The following is an 18,499-nucleotide window of genomic DNA, read 5'->3' on the forward strand; positions in this document are numbered from 1 at the left end:
TTTTTCCTCACTGCTTTCCTAGGACTCTTGTGTGTTTGTGAAAACCATTTATTTGCCTCTTGTCATGTGTGTGAGTTTTCCCCTTTTAAATAAAACTACTCTTTATTTGGAAAACATCTAGCTCTCATCAGTTTCCTTGAGGAGGGGCCTCTGTAAAAATTGGTGGAGGATCTCGCTTGTTACCTCTCTCGCATAGCCTTCTTCTTGCTGCAATTCCCCGAACTTGCAAAGAGACCAATTCTGGTAACACAGGAACCTATCACGCATTTCCAGTGTTAAGTTTGTCCTTCTGTGTTTATTTTCTCTTCTGAATAATTTCTCCTGATGAACAATTGAGTCGATTTATCACTTTTTTATCCCACTCTTCTTCCACGGAGTCTGAGGCAGTCTTATATGGTTCTCACAATAGCTGTGAAGTTAGGTTGAGAGAGATTAACCCAAGCTTACCCAGTAAGATTTACCACAGAGGGTCTTCCCACTCCTAGCCTAACATTTTAAATGCTGCATCCTATTGACTCTAGGTGCAGCTTGAAAAGTCTATTTTGGTTGGGCCATGGCACATCTGCTTTGCTGGCAGAAAGTCCCACTTACGATCTCCAGCCTCTCTGGTAGTAAAAGGCAGGTAGTAAAGACCTTTCCACAATCAGAGTAGACAATACTGGTCTTAATAGACCAATAGCTTAACCTGACTAAAGCAGCTTCCTGTGTAGTTTTGTAATGTATTCAAGAGATAATGTGTAAAAATGGCTAACCTGGAAGTCTATCTACCATGAACTCATTAAATGGCCTCAGGCAAAACCCCTCCTATCTGATAATAAAATGGTCCATCTTGCAAAGAATTGTAGCACTGAGCTGATGGACATGCACTGCCTTTAACACTTAAACTATGTAAAATACTAATTATTATTAAATATTCCTTGGTGTCTAATTGCTGATCATACTATTGTGCAGTGCTGGTTGATTACTGCAACAGGACTCCTAGGTTCCCCCACACCTGGCTCTTATTTAAAAATGACCATTGAGGGACAGTGTGATATCACTGTCAGACTGCTGTAGGAATTGTTGGAAACTCTATGGTAAAAGCATAAAGTTTCCAACAATTCCTAGATAGGACCAATGTCACTTCCAGGTATTTATTGTACACCAAATCCTCTTTCTTTAACAAATTGTGATTACTTCTTACTTTAAGCAGCAACCTGCGCACATGGTGAGGCAATTGAAATGGCCAACTCACCATATGCAAGATGCTACATTCTCAATAAACTCTGTAAATGGGAGGGGTCTATTCTCAGAACACCAATTTGGTTTGTGTGACCTGGCTCTGGAATTTCTGGGAGAGCAAACCTGAGGTAAATGTCTATAATGGGATTCTCCAGTCATGGTGTGTTTAAAATAATACTTTGCCTTTTTCCCTTTCCTGTGGCCCAACCTCAGTCAATACATTTTTATATTCAGTTGAATTTCTAAATAAAATATTGTGAACAATGCGTAAAATTTCACTATTTCAAATATATTGTTGGTTAAGATTTTTGGAGTGCTTTTTTGCCTCATTTATATAGGTTTGGGCTTCAATTAATACTAGGGCCAATTTATTTATTTGTAGAATATCACAATATTCTGCAATCAAGTTAAAGATCTCATGGTTTTGATTTGAAACAGGTACATGAATTATCCTGCTTGCTGTAGACATAACGGAATTTTATTGTCTGAAGAAAGCATGGTTTGAATACCTTATCATACAAATGTGTCAAACAGCTTTCATTTAGTTTTATGCACTTCCCATTTCACTATGCGTAAGAAGATGTAGGGTCCGCTTTTACGGGAGTTTGTTCCTGGAGGGGGTAACTTTATTTACAAATATACAGATAGAGCACAAGTGAAGGCAAAGGAGCACTCCTACAATTTAGCACATTGCTATCCCACAGCACATCAACAGAGAGAGAAAGGCGGGGGGAGATGTTGCATGTGTAGCCAACTCATGGCAGTGTCTGTCTACTCTCTCTTACAGGATCTAAACTTCTTTTTATTTGTAGAGAGACACTAATATGCTATTTGCCTTCAGCTGCTAAGTGGGAGGTCACTCTTACAAGCTTGGTTGGATGTTTGAACTGAGCCATTCCCTAACATTTAAGGCCAACTGAAGAAATAGCCACAATTATTAAAAAATATTAGCATGCCATTTTAGGTCAAATCTATAGGACAGAAGCATTTACAGTATATTCATAGCATTACATACTGAGCCATCAGTATATATGGCATCTTGCAGGCTTTAATAGAGAGATCACTGCACCCAAGGACCTTGCATTCTAAAACAAATAATGTAAAAATGGAGGAAGGAGAGAGAGAGACAAAGGTAGTGGAGTTCAATGTAAACATATGCAGTTACATATTAAATGCAGTGATAACTTTTGTTAGGTTAGTTTAAAGTATCATAGTCCCCTAACCTCCTGGTGCACTGTTAGGAGAATCAGCATGGAACCTTAATCCCTGTATGACTTGCAAATTTGACTTAATTAGACCATTTGACATCCTAACTCTATCCATTTGGAAACAGGCAGGGATTACCAGTTACAGTGAAGTAAATATGAGCAGTAGATCAGTCAATGTACTGCAACGCTTTCGATTGTTTGACACTCCTCCCCACATTTAAAGAAAAAAACAGAGTAGGCAAACTACTCATTTGGGGAAAAGCTTGACTTTTCAAAACTTCTGGACATGCTAATTTTCTATGTTAAGGGAGTTTTTATTTGGGGGATTCAAACACTCAAGCCCCCATCTGAAGTCTAGCAACACATACATTGCTTCGTTTTGTTGATAATGTGTTAAATTTTACTCCTATACAAAATTCAATATTTTCCACTGTGCCATACAAAATGTGCTACATTTCCCCTCTAGGAACAAGTAATCATCCAATAGTATTTCTGAATGTAGTTCTCCTTAACCAAAGCACTCCAAAAGGATAACAATTATACAAATAGATCCAGAGGAATTAGCTGTGTTAGTCTGTAGTAGCAAAATTGTAAAGAGTTCAGTAGCACCTTTAATACTAACCAACTTTTTTTTTTATTGGTGAGTACATACAATGTTATTCAATACACAAATTCCCCGTCTTATCTAAATTATATCAGCCCCCCTTCCCCCCCTCCTTACTGACTTCCAACAGCTTTCCAACCCCGAACCCCTCTTAATACTCAAATCACTCTTAACCATAGTTTTTCTAAATCCTATATATGTTATATCACTTATTCTAAGCATGTTCAAATTCTTCTATATCTCCAATATTCTAATATATCAATTTACATTTCACTGTTTAGACTATCTATTTTTAATACAATTTCCTTATTACTAATATTAGCTTAGATTAATTAATAGCTAAGTTTCCCCATTAATGGTAAAGTTACTTCTCTCTCCCCTTTATAAAGTCACATATTAATAATTGTCGAACTTCCACAGTTCTCCTTTCACATCCCATTTTTTTTCTAGATATTGTTTCAATTTCTCCCAGTCTGCAATATATTCTCCTGGATCAAGATCTTTAAGTTTTTGTGTCATTTTGTCCATCTCAGCCATGTACAGCAATTTGTAAATCCAATCTTCTATAGTTGGTATTTCTTGCACTTTCCATTTCTGCGCATACAAAAGTCTTGCTGCTGTAGTCATGTAAAATAGCAATGTTCTGTACTGCCTCGGAACTTCTTCCATTCCCAAGTTCAGTAGCAACAACTCTGGGTTCTTATTTATTTGGGTTTGCAAAACCTCATTAATTATTTCTATTATATCTCCCCAGTATTGCTTAGCTACCTCACAAGTCCACCACATACGATAAAATGATCCATCATGCTTTTTACATTTCCAGCATTTATCTGACATATTTGCATTTCCATGCGCAATCTTCTTAGGCGTTAAATACCACCTATACATCATTTTGTATACATTCTCTTTAATGCTGGTACAAGTTGAAATCTTCAAAGTATTTTTCCACAAGTATTCCCATGATTCCATTGTTATTTCTTTATGAAGGTTTATTGCCCATTTCACCATCTGGACTTTGACTGTCTCGTCTTCCGTATACCATTTTAAAAGTATTTCGTATATTTTCGAAATATCTTTTTTGCCTTCTTGTAGAATCACTTCTTCTAACTCCAAGTTTTTTAGTCTTATTCCTCCCTTTAGACAGTCCAAGTTGTAAAGATCCCTAATTTGCATATATTGAAACCATCCATAGTGAGGAGATAACTCTTCTTGTGTCTTTATTTTTGGTATTCTATGTTCTATCGACATTATCTCTTTATAAGTTAAACATTGTTGTCCATTATAGACAGTTCTCGGGTCTATTACTTCATATGGTACCACCCATGAAGGGATACCACTTTCCATGTAGTTCTTATATTTCTTCCAGATTGTGAAAAGGCTTCTTCTGATATAGTGATGCAAAAACATAGAGTCCACTTTAACTTTATCATACCACAAATAGGCATGCCATCCAAACAAAGTCAGCAGTTTACAGTCTTTTAACGTTATCCAATCTTTTAACCATGTCAGACAAATTGCTTCGTAATATAATCTTATGTTTGGCAGTTGCAGCCCCCCCCTTTCTTTCGAGTCTTGTAATACCTTCATTTTCACTCGGGGTTTCCTGCCTGCCCACACAAAGTCTGAAATTTTTCTTTGCCATTTGTCAAATTGTTTGAAGTCTCGGATAATTGGAATAGTTTGCAGCAAAAACATCACGCGTGGTAGCACATTCATCTTCACTGCTGCTATTCTTCCCAACCATGACAAGTTTAATTTATTCCATTTTATCAAATCTCTTTCTATTTGTTGCCACAGTTTCTCATAATTATTTTTAAATAAATCTATATTTTTTGCAGTCAACTCAATTCCTAAATATTTCACTTTATTAGCTACCTCACAGTCCGTTATATCCATTAATTCTTGCTGTTTTTGCTTCGTCATGTTCTTACACAATATCTTCGACTTCTTTTTGTTCACATAAAATCCCACCAAATCACCAAATTCCTTTATTTTATCCATTATTTTTGGCATATTGTCTATTGGATCTTAAGACTAACCAACTTTATTGTAGCATAAGCTTTCAAGAACCACAGCTCTCTTGCATCTGAAGGAGAGAGTGGTGGTTCTCGAAAGTTTATTCTACAATAAAGTTCGTTAGTCTTAAAGGTGCTACTGGGTTCTTTACAATTATACAAATATATCACTGGAATATAACTTCTTATTTATTTCCAGGTTTATTGTAGCCCATAGATATCCACAACATTTTACAACTACATGGAAAGATTAAACATTACCTCTAATAATAATAATAATAATAACCATGTGCTTATATACTGCTCCTTTGGACAGATTAGTGCCACACTAATCTGTTAACAAAGTCAGTGTTATTATTATCCTCACAATACAGCTGGGGAGCTGGGGCAGAGAGGAGAGGCTTACTCAAGGCCACCTTCGGAGATCACGGCAGTAGTGAGAGTTGAACCTGCAGTGTGCTGGCTCAGAGCCCAGCCAATTAACCACTATGATACAGCAGCTCTAGGAGGTCGATGTCCTAAAGTTAGATCAAGGAACTAATGGGACAAAGATCAAAGAATATGTTTTTAAAAAATGACACATCATTAGAAGCCAAATTTCTCTCAAATATTGTTGTTCTAGGAATTTTTAATTTTAAGGGATGCACTTTTATCAGAGACATGAATAGTGCTGATTACATTTATTTTTTAAAGAAATTTTAAAAGTAAAAGACAACAGAAAGGGCATAAAAAGCTTAGATAATATACATATAGTATAGTAAAAGAAAAGCATAGACAAGATATATAATAGCACAGTTAAATTAAAAAATATTACTCCTCTCCTTAATTACCTATCCACAAAATTTTATACTGAACATTCTGTATTCAACTTTATGCTTCTCAGTTTATATTCAACATTTTTTAAACCTTAGTTTTATAACTATTCTTAATTTTTCTTACTTTGGAAGTACATAATCAAAGAAGTCTCTCCATTTCCCCTGAAATTCGAGCGTTGATCAATTGTGCATATAAGAAGTTAGTTTAGCCACAGATGCATATTCATGGATACTTTTATAGAGAATGTAACAAATTTGGGAGAGCAAAAATGTGTAGTTTTAACAACATGTGCTCATTCATTATTTTTATAGAATATTCAAATTTCAGGAGCTTAATCTATAGAAAGTATAAAGTTATTCAACATCCTTTTGAAATAGTAATGTTTGAAGCTTGGTCAGGCATATAAGAAAATATGGACAGATTATGCTTATAATAAATCTAATCGTTTAATGGATAACATGCTCACACTTCCTTATGAGCCTAAGAAGTTTTTATCACTGACCTTCAAGTTTAAGGTTCGTTGATACTGGTTGTAATACTGCCCCTCTGTACTGAAGTTCCTGCCATGGCAATGGATCAAAGGAACATGTAATGATTAACAAGTCATATTGAATTGTTTTATAATACATTGTACTGTATATGCTTTTAATATCAACATGTTTCAAAAAGAGTTTCCTCCCACCAGACTTCACCATGGATTGGAATAATGTGCAGCTGTCAGTAAAAACTGAAATGGCAAGAGTCCAGATTCTAGACATATGGAGACACTAATTCTGATATGAAGTTTGCCTCAAGATTCATATATTTTATTGTGAGTTAAAAGTGACATACTGGAGTTTTGATTTGTCAACCTTGATGAACTTTCAAAACTTTAAGAGTTTATCATGAATTCCTTGAATCAATAGCTCAGTAATGGAAGAAAAGCTTGTCTGAGAGCAGGGGTCATTTCGTAGAAAAAGAGCTGCAGGAACTCATTAGCATAACTCATTAGCGTTTGCCATGCCCCTTGCCATCACCAAAAGTGTGTCATTGGCATGATTGATTTGCATATGCCACATCCCCTGATATCATCAGAAGTGTGTCAGAAGGCAACACCCACCCCCTCACGCTCTACCCCAAAAATCTGTCTTTCTACACAGATTAGAGCATCTCAACAGAAAGCCAGCAAAGCAGAGATTTTAAAATAAAAAATTCCAGTCCACATGGGGGGGGGGCATACAGTAACATTCAACAGTCAACAAAGCAAGCAGAATACCCCAGAGATACTCACACCGCTTGCAGTTTGCAGGAGGACGGTCAGTGGTGCTGGCTGGCCGCATGGCCTGCTCTGGAGGTCGCTGCGGACCATGTGCTGCCTCAACCGCCACGCAAGCTGCAGTGGTGCTGGCTGGCCATAGGGCTAGCTCCAGAGACCCGCCGCATGGCCGCCACCCCCCCCAGCTTCCTACCTGCTGCTGCTGCCTCTGCTGCCACCTGCTGCTAAAGACACGGGCAGCGGGGAGGCAGCGGGGATGAAGAGGAATCACGTGGGTGGGGCAACCACCCATATGATCTCTTTTTGGATCTTCCGGAATGTCGTTCCGGTGCATCCCCCCCACACACACACACAAAATGAGCCCTGTCTGAGAGACAAGTTTGCCCAAATATCAGTCCTTCCTTACAACATTCAACTGAGAGCTGAGTGTGTTCTCAGATGCATTCTCAGGTCACATGGAATGATGGTAAAGAACAAGAGCCCTGGCCTGGGTCCCATGGGAATCTGAATAAATGCTCTAGAAGATGCCTCCAAAATCCTCTACAATGCACTGGAGGTGCATATCAAATGTTTACTTTGTGCTGAGGAGAAAAATGAAGGAGGGAGGAATAAAAATTTAAGCTTTGTCAAATGAAGTAATGCAACAGTTATTACTCTGATACTTCTACAGAATAGAATGAATGCGGTTGCAGGGCCGGCACATCTATTGAGGTGGTGCTGGCAGCCGACTCAAGTGCTGACCGGGGGCGGGGGTGCACACTGTGAGGCTGGCAGCGGCAGTGCTGGCGGCTGAACGGGAGTGCTAGGAAGCCACCTGTGTGCCATCCTGACTACCTGCCGCACCTGGCCCACAGGTGCCCAGCCAGAAGTGCGTGCTGGTGTCGGCAGCATGAGGCAACTGAGTAGGCAACCTTCCAGCCCTCCTGCTCAGTTGCCTGATGCTGCTGCTGCCACCACTGCCAGCGCACAGCTCTCGGCCAGCCAGGTGCGACAGGTGGCCGGGGCAGTGCGAGGCAACTAAACAGGAGGGCTGGGAGGCCACCCGTGCACCGTCCCATCTGCCTGCTGCGCCAATGGGGTGGCCAGCTCGCACCGGCACCCCCTGCATGATGATGTCACACTCAGTGACATCATGCAGTCCGGGTGTGTGCGCGTGCTTTGCGCGTGTGCACGTGGGGGAAGCAACACCCCTGAAGCTGCTCCCGGGTGCAGGTGTCTGCCCTCAGGCGCCAGAAAACCTGGCACCAGCCCTGTGCAGTTGTTCTCATATAACTGCAACTACTTTGATTAGGAAAAGTGGAAAATGGGGAAATGTGAGTCCTGGTTATTGTGATTAAATTTCCCAAGACAATAATTTTGAATATTTCTAACATTATATCTTCAGCAAGAAATTTTGTTCACCAATTTAAAAAAAAGTTTAGTTCTTGAGTAATACTTCAACTATAAAGGCTGTTAAGAATCTCTTGCCATAGCTATTTTGAGTTAGTTTCACTTCAAAAGTTACAAACTTTGTGTAGGAAAAATAGTGAAAACAAGGAATAGAAGATCATCATATATAACAACAATACAGACCAGTTTTCTGCATGAATATATACTATAATATAAACTGGTAAGTCAGTTCAACACAGGCACGTTTCTTGAAATGAAACCTGTTACTGATACTGCTATTCTGTAAAACCTAGTGGTTTTGTATAAGTATTGATGAAATAATAATGCTGTGGTGTTTTGCATATCAGATCTCACACAGATGAGCAGTAGTTAATGAAAGCTATAATGTAGATAATCCCATTTTAATGATAACTATTTTGCATACTATGCCAAGCTTTCATAGACCTTCCTGTTGGTTGATAATTACAGTCTAAGGTTGACTGAAGAACTGAATGACAGGATAATGGAAAATAAACCGCCCCATCCCCAACTAACACATAATTAGACATCGCCAATGAGGGGTGTAGAATTGCAAACCATGAGCATAAATGTGTCCGTCTAACAGTGCAGTCCTAAATCCAGCTATACATCTCAGCCAATGGGTTTTAAAAGGTCTTCTTAGGATTGCACTGTAAGTCTTTGGAAATGCAATGTACATCAGAAATGTAACTCAGATTAAATCTTTGACATGTCAAAATATGGTTGTGTATTTCCACATTCTGGCTTGAGTGAGTATTATGCAGATGCTGAAATACTGGTTATAATTTCACCTGTTCTCAGCTCCCTTACTGAACTTTGATTCACCTTAAACTCTGAGAAGAAACCTGTTTTTTTAAAACATTATATTTCTGTGAAAAAGTCAATTGTATGAAGCATATGAATCACAGGGGAACATTTCCAAAGTTGCATACCCTGTGCAGAGAAAGAGATCTGAAGCTTAAACATTAGCCTCTTCGGACAAATAAAAATTCCAAATTTTTCATCAAGTGTACATGAGACTTTCTAAATTATAGTGACATATCCATAGAATAATAAAGCACTCTGCAATTTTCAGCTACAGATTACATATAGCTTTAATGGAAATCTATGCATTTAACGAAATGTTTTGAAGCAGTATTAAAGTAGTTAGTTAATGTTTATCTACTCAGAGAAACAAAGTATATAATTGTAGATTCCAGTCATTCCGCAAATGTATCTACTTTCAATCTATCTTCCTTCTATTTCTTTGGATAGTTTCCAAGCGTGTTAGTGCTGCACAACTCAGGCTGAGTCCTGCAAATGTTACAAAAATACATAAATGTATCTTCCAAGCTCAGTATAAGGTCTTAGGAGGAGGTTCTGTTATAGATCTAAAGAAAAACATTTGTTTCTGCAATCCTTATATCCGGTACAGGATTGAAGTCCAGTTAATTTGAATGAAAGTCCTTCACAATAATTTTGAGGCCATTATATACTAATTTATTAAAACCATATTAAGGTTAACAATTACACTTGACCACCAGAGGTCACCCATCTCCCATTGGCCGGCACTACTATGTGTCTTTCTTTTGCCCCAAGTGTTCATAACACCATACTCATTAAACACACAAAACGTTACACTTCAGTATTTCAGAGCTGAGACTCTCATCAGAGCTTGGATGGAAAAGCACCAAAGGAATTCAGGGTTACTATGCAGAGACAGGCAATGGCAAACCACCTCTGTTCATTGCTTGCCATAAAAACCATACAGGGTCTCCATAAGTCGGCAGCAATGACGGCACTTTCCACCACCAAGTAGTTTGAATTTGAACATTCCAGGAAAATTGTGCTTCACGATGCTATAAAAGGCTGTGAGTGCCTCCATTCCTAGCCCTAGTCCTATCCCCACCATCGTTGTCAACAGCTACACCTTCCTCTTGCTTCCACCCCCTCCTTCATAACTGCAAGTTTGCTGTTCAAAGTAACATCAGCGTGGCTTCAACAGTGTCGTTTCTGACCCTCTCGCACACTGAGGAGAGAGACATACCTTGCAATGCTTTTTCAAAGTGAGTACGATGGTTTGCATAAAACTTCAAATTTTGACATGGAAAACCTTGTGTTTAGCTTAACATCATATATATGTCTTCTCCAGTAGCAGTACACTGGAGACTGTAGTTTCTTGCCAGATAATAAAGTAGGTCAGGAATATGCAGAGCTACATTTTCATTCTGGGCTTTTGCAAACTAGAGTTGGAATGTATAATGCTTCTTTTTAAATTGGGTTTAACAGCTCACTGTTTTATGTTTTAATATAGTCACATATTGAGGTCAGGGAAAAGATACCTTGTCCCTTACCCTGTTCTGAATATACTGTATGTTATGCACTGAATTGTCAAACTACTGCTGCAGAAGAAGAAGCTTATTGAAATACATCCAATATTTTTATTCTGCAGCTATACTGACTGAATCAGTGTTTGAATAAAAAATATTTGATGTTATTAATGACAATGAGACATCTTGAGTAATTAATTGTGGGTTACATTTGCAAGTGAGGTGCAATCCTAAGAATACTTTCCTGGGAGCAGATATGAATACGATTGAGTAGATCTGAATATGATTCTGACCTGTTTAGGAGTGCTCTCTTAGATATTGATAATTTGATTCTAGGTGCTATTTTGCAATCTGAGTTTAAGATTAGGTTGGGTCTTAGGAGGGTTTTGTGGTCCTGTTATGGTTTCAAAAACAAGTGTTGGGTTTTATATGGAAAGACAAGATTTGAGAATTTCAGTGTTAGATTCAGTCATATATAACAATGCATACTACAGATACGTAAAAAGTTTTACTTTATTTTTATTTTACTTCATTTATATCCCACCTTTCTCCCTAACGGGGACCCAAAGTGGCTTACATCATCCTGTTTTCCTTCGTTTAATCCTCACAACAACCCTGTGAGGGAGATTAGGCTGAAAGTGTGCAACTGGCCCAAGTTCACCCAGTGAGCTTCCATAGCAGAGTGGGGATTCACATCTGGGTCACCCAGATCCTAGTCCAACACTCTAACCACTACACCAAGTTATATATGAGGCTTTCCTCTTACACCAATATATTAGGTTTTCCGAGTTGTTTGATTTATTCACATTCACGGTTTATGTGTGTGGGATTTCCATAACTTCTTTGTATGTGGTTAGCATCTTCTTTGAGACCAAGTACAATCTGAAAATGGGTAATTAGCAAAGCCAGAACAGATTACATTCCATTGTCTCCCTTCTCCGGTAATGACTAGAAACTCAATCTCATTTCATTAGCTGCTGATAAATACAGCCACAGGTCATCTCCACTTACTCTTGGGCAGACTGTTTTTACTTTTATCCATGCTACTGCAATACAATGAGCTCTTAGGAGAACAGCTTTAAAGTGACAACCTACAGGATTGACACACACTGATCAAGCCCTACAGTGACACAATATAGGTAAAGGTATCTTAAAAGAAATGGTTTTTATGCTGAAAAATTTTCAAAACAAACTAAACGAATGTATTACAGTATCGTCATACTGATTACATAGGGGAACTAGAAAAATCCCTAATGGGAAGATGCTAAAATGATTATCTTGCATTTTAATGCCTAAAATCAATAGATACTATTTATTTTTGAAACTGTAAATTGCAAAATAGTAAAGCGATGTTTTTAATGTCCTATCCCTCTCTTTCAGCTACTGTCAGGGCTTTTTTTGAGCTGAAACACCCCAGAACAGAGTTCTGGCAGCTCTTTAAAATACCCACATGACTGGTGTCACAAAGGTATTTTTTAAATGGCCTATTTTGGCCATTTCCGGCCAGGATTGGACCCAAAAGAGCCTGGATCAGGCTGCTGCCAGGCAGGGGGTTCCCCCACCCAGCACAGGCCCAATTCAGGCCCAAAATGGACAGGGTTGGGACTCTGCCAGGCATGGGACCACCCAGGTGGGTGGCCATTCTGAGCTCCTTTTGGCCATTTTGGGCCCAATTTGGGCCCAAAATGTCCAGAATTGAACCTCTGCCAGGTGGAGGAACACTTCTCCACCCGGCAGCTGCCTGATCCTGGCCAGGATTGGGCTGCTGCCCGGCGGGGGAGTGCTCTCTCGTGTGGCAGCAGCCCGTTCCAGGCTGATCCAGGCTGCTTTGGGCCCCGGGTGAGAGTTCTCCCACCTCTTTCTCCAGAAGAAAAGCCCTGACTGTAATGATTACATTAAGCCACCCTTTGCAGTCCTGTCCAGCACACTGAAGTCCACTGATTTCAGCTGATTTAGGCATCCTGAATGACAATGGTTGTCTTGAAGGGAAGTGTTTGTTGGAATGGATCAGTCTTCACTGCAAATCTGTTCATCACTTGTGAGCACCCATACAACAACTTTGTGTACTGAATTATTGTGCTTGTCTATGATGGTCCAGGCACTGAATTGTCTGTCCACTAGTTCAGTATTTTTGGTAATGTTTTGCTTAGGATATAAATAAAGCAATAGTAAAGTATATCTTTGTACTTTCACCTATTTTGCTCACTGAGACAGTATCTTTGATTCCTACATTAACTATACCTGCCAAAGTTTCTAAGAGAAAAAGGTTATAAATCCCAAAGGGGAAAGATCAAATTAATATAAAAGTTAATGTGTGCCTCAAAAATGGCTCTTAGACTTTGAAACTAAACTTATCTTGACAATATTTTTTCTTACCTGTTCTATTTCTAACAAAGTAGAGCGCATTGTGATTAAAGTCATGACTTTAGATTATACCTGTTTCTTTATTACAGCCTTCCCAAGGACATGCACATTTACATATTCATATATGAACTAGGCAATCATACTGTTGCAACCTGGAGAGCTGCTGTCACTATTACAAGAATTACTATTCATGATTGCCGTGTCGCCACATTAAATTTATTCATGGGGTGCACAAATCTTGATATTCAGTTTAGCAACTAGTCCTTCAGAAATAGGGTTGGGTGACTGACATATGGGTTACTGAGATGGGAAAGGCGTTCGTTTGTCCTTGTTTCTTGGCTGCTGCTGTTTCTGCAGCCTAGCAGCTCCCTCTTCTTTTGTTGCTAGTTCTTTCCTTTAAGATTGGCTTTGAAAAGATAAGCTGTCAGGGCTTGCCGCAGCTGCCGCTGGGCATGGCACTGGGCAGTCTGCTCCTGACGTCACAGGGGGGCCAGGGATTTTGCAGGACCCTGTTCTGTGGAAGGAGGGGCAGTATACCTCACCCTGACTCCCTCTCAATCCACTCGCTGGCCTGCTCAACCTGGCCTGCTTACCCCCTGCATCTTCCACCATCTCTTCCTCCCAAGACTCTCCTTCAAGCCTCCACTCTTCTTCTTGCCTTCTCCTTGGCTTCTCTCCACTCCAACTCTGCTCCATCACTCCTACTCAAACCCACCACCTCAGGGCTCTTCCCAGCCAGCTTTTATAGGGCTTCCTTCTACTGTCCCACCCCTCTTCTAGCCTGGTCTTGGGCTGCACCAAGCAGTTGCAGCTGGGGTAGCTGATCTGGCCCCACTGACCAGCACCAGCTGTACCTTGTTCCCTGGCTGCCCAGCTTCCCTGCCTTGGCTGATTGCTGAAGGCCTGTCCAGCTGCAGTCCCCTGGCTAGCAGCCCGGCCTCCCTGGCTGAGCTGATGGCTGAAGGTGGGTCCAGCTGCGGCTCCTTGGCTGGTTGCCCAGGACTTCATGCAGAGTGCCTCCAATAGCCCCACCTGGAGTGGCTTGGCTTTTGGCAACTCCTGGGCCAGGCTACTATTTTCTACTGCTTCTCCTCCTCAGGTAAGGTCTTTGGGTGGGTGACTGCTGGGCCCCCAAACCCTCTGCCCTTGCCCCCTTCTGCCTTGCTTAGTCCCCTTTCCTTCCCCAGGGGAGTGGGACTCGCTGGCCTCTCTCTGTCTCCCCCTGCCTCCTGAGGCCCTGGGCCTTTGACCCTTGCCCCTGGCACAGGCAGGTTCTGGCTCCATTTGCCCGTGGGAGGGGTTGACCTGCTGTCCCCCAGCTGCCCCCTCTGCTTGCCAGTCAGACCGGTTGACCTGCTGTCTGCTGGCTGACCAGTGGACCTGCTGTCTGCTGGCTGACCAGTGGACCTGCTGGCTGCTGGCTGACCAGTGGACCTGCTGGCTGCTGGCTGCCCCCTCTGTTTGCCCGTCAACCCGGTTGACCTGCTGTTCCCTCTTGTCAAGTCTGGGGGCTGGGGCTCAGACCCCATACACAAGCAACACAACTCTTAGAACACGTCCCAGTGATCACAGTATCACTCTTTATAGAACTCTGATGCAGTTGGTCTTCTACAGATGCAGAAGTAAGAACACTTGTTTCTATGTTCTCTGATGCATCAGGAGCAAAGCTGGGTAGGGTTCTTGCTTCCTTCTTGCCATCCTTGATTAAAAACTAATTTTGCAATTTTCCAATGAAATTAATGTTTGAACACTGGCCAGTTTGATTCACATCCTGTTTGCCAATCAAAACCAGGGAACCAATTTTTCAGTAGACTATTTAATAGACTAGAAAAGAGCAAGTATCATGAAAATTGATACTCTACCACAAATGTTGTTAGTCTTATAGGTGCTACTGGACTCTTGCTCTTTTCTACTGCTAGGACTGACAAACGCAGCTACCCATCTTAATCTGTTCAATAGACTATTCATCAACCCATTCATGGCTATTCTGTAGGTTATTTCATCCTATTCCTTCAATACTACAATGCAATAATCTTTTCTTTTCATATGTGCTCACACACAGCTCAGTTGAGTTCCACTTCTCCTGTTCTTTGCTGCCCCTAAACTAAACTAAACTAAACTAAACTAAACTAAACTAAACTAAACTAAACTAAACTAAACTAAACTAAACTAAACTAAACTAAACTAAACTAAACTAAACTAAACTGTATGTAGTTGTTAAAGCAGTCACAAAATCATATAAATAAATCATAAACAAACAGAACTGCAAAAAAAATCCTAGTGTTTGGTGTTTGTCCAAGTATTCCTTAGCAAATACTTAGTAACATTAATCACTTCCTTGGTGACATTAATGGTTGCCAATCTGTCTGCACATGTGCAATTTTGCAAAAACCCTGATTCAGACCTGTTCATCTGGTGTTCAAGTTGTTTAGTGCCAAAGCAAGCTGATCCTGTACTTGGCTCACATCTGATTGTCACATTCAAACATGAGAAATTCCACTGTCAAACACAGTCAGTGCAAAATCTGTAGCATCCCTACCAATAAGTAGACGCTCTGAGATAATTTATGAACCGTTTTGGGTGAAGTAATACAGGTTTGTATGCACTTTGATTTTTTTTTATTAAATTATTGTATTCTATTAAAACAGAAATTCAGTTCTGCTACTGTGCCTCATAAACCACCTTAATTTGTAAATCTAACCTATTGAATGCATTGATCCCACTGACACCTTTTTTAAAAAAATCCTTATGCAGTATGAAGTACTTGGAGGAATGGAATGCTGTAAAACAACTACCAAAGACAGATGCTGCTCAAGAGGACAAAATGTATGAACCAGATAACTGCAGATGAAAAAAATACAGTTGCAGGTTCCCTCTTAATTTCTATGGAACTACTATAGATTTCTAAGGAACATTGTAATTGTCTGATTCATTAAAAGACTGCAAGTGTAGTTGCTTCCAGGCAGGTGTATGTATATCAAGATCTTTCCCTCATTTTCCATTGGTATCTCTACATCGCCTTAAAGAAAGGAAAAGGCAACCAGTCAATTTTTTTTTCAGGTGGGACAGATCTAATGTGGTGTACTAGGATATAGAAGAACTAGATTCAAATCCTCACTCTGCCATGGAAGCTTGCTGGGTGTCCTTGGACCAGTCACATCCTCTAAACCTAACCTGCCTCCCAGGGTTGTTGTGAGAATAAAATGGAGCTGAGAATGTAAACTACTTTGGTTGCCCGTTCAGGAGAAAGTTGGGGTATAAATGAATGAAAAACAATTCCTGTTTTTTTTTAAAAGCCTCATACATTATTTTCATTGTGTGTTTCAGAATTAATCTGACTTCTTGGTTTAACTAAAATGTAAAAAAGTATTTTCCTGGATAAGACCAAAGTCCATTTAGTCATCATTGTTTCTAATAAAGCCCAGCCAAATGACACAAAAAGTCACAGAGAAGGCATAGCCTTCCGCTTTTATTTGTTCCTATCTTCTACTAATTAGAGTTATTTGGCCTCCAAACTTGGAGGATCCTTTTGGTTGTTACAGTTAACAGGTGCTTACAGACCTGTGTTCTATGCATTTCTCTATCCCTCTATCAAAGTGCAAATTAGTGTCCATTATCACTACTTGTGGTAGAAAATTCTATTAATTAATGATGAATCCTGTGAAGTTTTTTTGTCAGTCCTGAACTACTGACAATCGGTTTCAGTGAATGGCCTGAATTCTGGCATTGTATGAGCTGGAGGGGGAAATCTCTCTGTCCACACTGTTCGTATATTTTTAAAACTTTCATCATTGTTTTTTGGAAAGTATTGCATTTGGGGTTATGTGAACTGATATTAAAAGGTTATGTATGGTTTTTGAGCTTCTTCAGCACAAATCAGTTTTCACTTCATGTTATAGGCATCACGGGATGAATAAGCATGTATGAATGATCCCTTCCCCAATGTCTATGGAGTAAGCTGTGTGGTATAACAGCATGTTTTTAATCATATGGCCTCTTAGTGCATTGGGCAGGAAGGAATAATCACTGAGGGAACACAAAACAAGGAAGTCTTTAATTGCTGGCAGAAGATGGCAACAAACAAGTCTCCCTGTGGAGAGCGTACCAGAATTTTGGTGCCATGACTGAGAAGGCCGTCTCCTAGGTTTCTAATCTCAAAAGGCTTTGCCTCCGAAGAGGACCACAGTGGTAAAGTAGATTCATAAAGGAGTAGGTGGTCCTTCATGTATGTTGGTACCAAACAATATAGTGCTTTAAAGGTTAACACGAACACCTTGAATTGTGCCCAGAAATGGATTGGAGGTCAGTGTAGATGGACCAAGATATGGTCCCTATTAGATATGGGCACGAACAGGGGCGGGGGAAACCCGAACAGGCTGTTCATTGTTCGTTCCCGACGACAAACACGAACAGCCGAACGGAACCGAACATGTCCCGTTAACTAACGTGTCTGGTGTCCGGTGTCCCTCGCTGCCACAGCGGCCCCCTTAGCACTTAGAGAGCCCATATTCACAGGGAATGTGCAGCAAGCTCTTCTCCAGCCATCACCCAAGTTTGGTCAAGATTGCCATATGGATCTCGGAGTTATACATTCCCAAATTTGACACCCCAAGGAAATCCCCATTGAACACAAATGGAGCCACCCTCCCCAGTTCACTTTGGCCCTGTGCGGTGGTCATGAAGGCGGGATGCCTCCCCTCTCAGGGGTGGAGGTTCTGGCCACTTGCCGGCGGCACCCCCCATGTGCCTGCCCACCAGGCCTCCAGGTCAGAGGTGGACAAAGTATCCGCTTACACAGCAAGGTGGTTGATGACTGTGGCCACTGGGCCTGGTGGGCTCAGGGAGGTGGTGGCATGCTGCCTCCCCTCTTGGGGGTCAGGATCTGGCCATTTGCCAGTGGCACCCCCCATGTGCCCACCCGCCAGGCCTCCAGGTTGGAGGTGGACAAAGTATCTGCTTACACAGCAAGGTGGTTGATGACTGCAGCTGCTGGGCCAGGCGGGCATAGGGAGGCGGTGGCATGCTGCCTCCCCTCTTGGGGGTGGGGGGTCTTGCTGTTCACTGGCAGCACCACCCATGTGCCCACCCACCAGGCCTCCGGGTCGGAGGCAGACAAAGTATCCGCTTTTACGCAGCAAGGTGGTTGATGACTGCGGCTGCCAGGTGGTCAGAGAGAGGGGGACCAGGGGGTTCTGGCTATGGCGACAAGCCATACCTGGAAGATCCTGTGTGAAGGAAAAGGAAGATCAGCAGCTGCTGGCATCAACCACCTCCCTGCCATCACGGAAAGGAGGGGACGG

The 18,499-nt window shown here is 41.1% G+C and overlaps 1 protein-coding gene across 1 annotated transcript in view; it reads left to right on the forward strand.

The window, feature by feature from the left end:
• Positions 1-10,508: 10,508 nt before the first annotated feature.
• The window catches only part of MGAT5 (alpha-1,6-mannosylglycoprotein 6-beta-N-acetylglucosaminyltransferase), a 190,046-nt gene continuing 182,055 nt past the window's right edge, over positions 10,509-18,499 (forward strand). The window contains exon 1 of the mRNA XM_054971635.1: positions 10,509-10,571. The gene's annotated coding sequence lies outside the window, so the exon portion shown is untranslated. The remainder of the gene's footprint in view (positions 10,572-18,499) is intronic.

The sequence above is a fragment of the Eublepharis macularius genome, chromosome 2, assembly GCF_028583425.1.
Source record: "Eublepharis macularius isolate TG4126 chromosome 2, MPM_Emac_v1.0, whole genome shotgun sequence".
Lineage (NCBI taxonomy): Eukaryota > Metazoa > Chordata > Lepidosauria > Squamata > Eublepharidae > Eublepharis > Eublepharis macularius.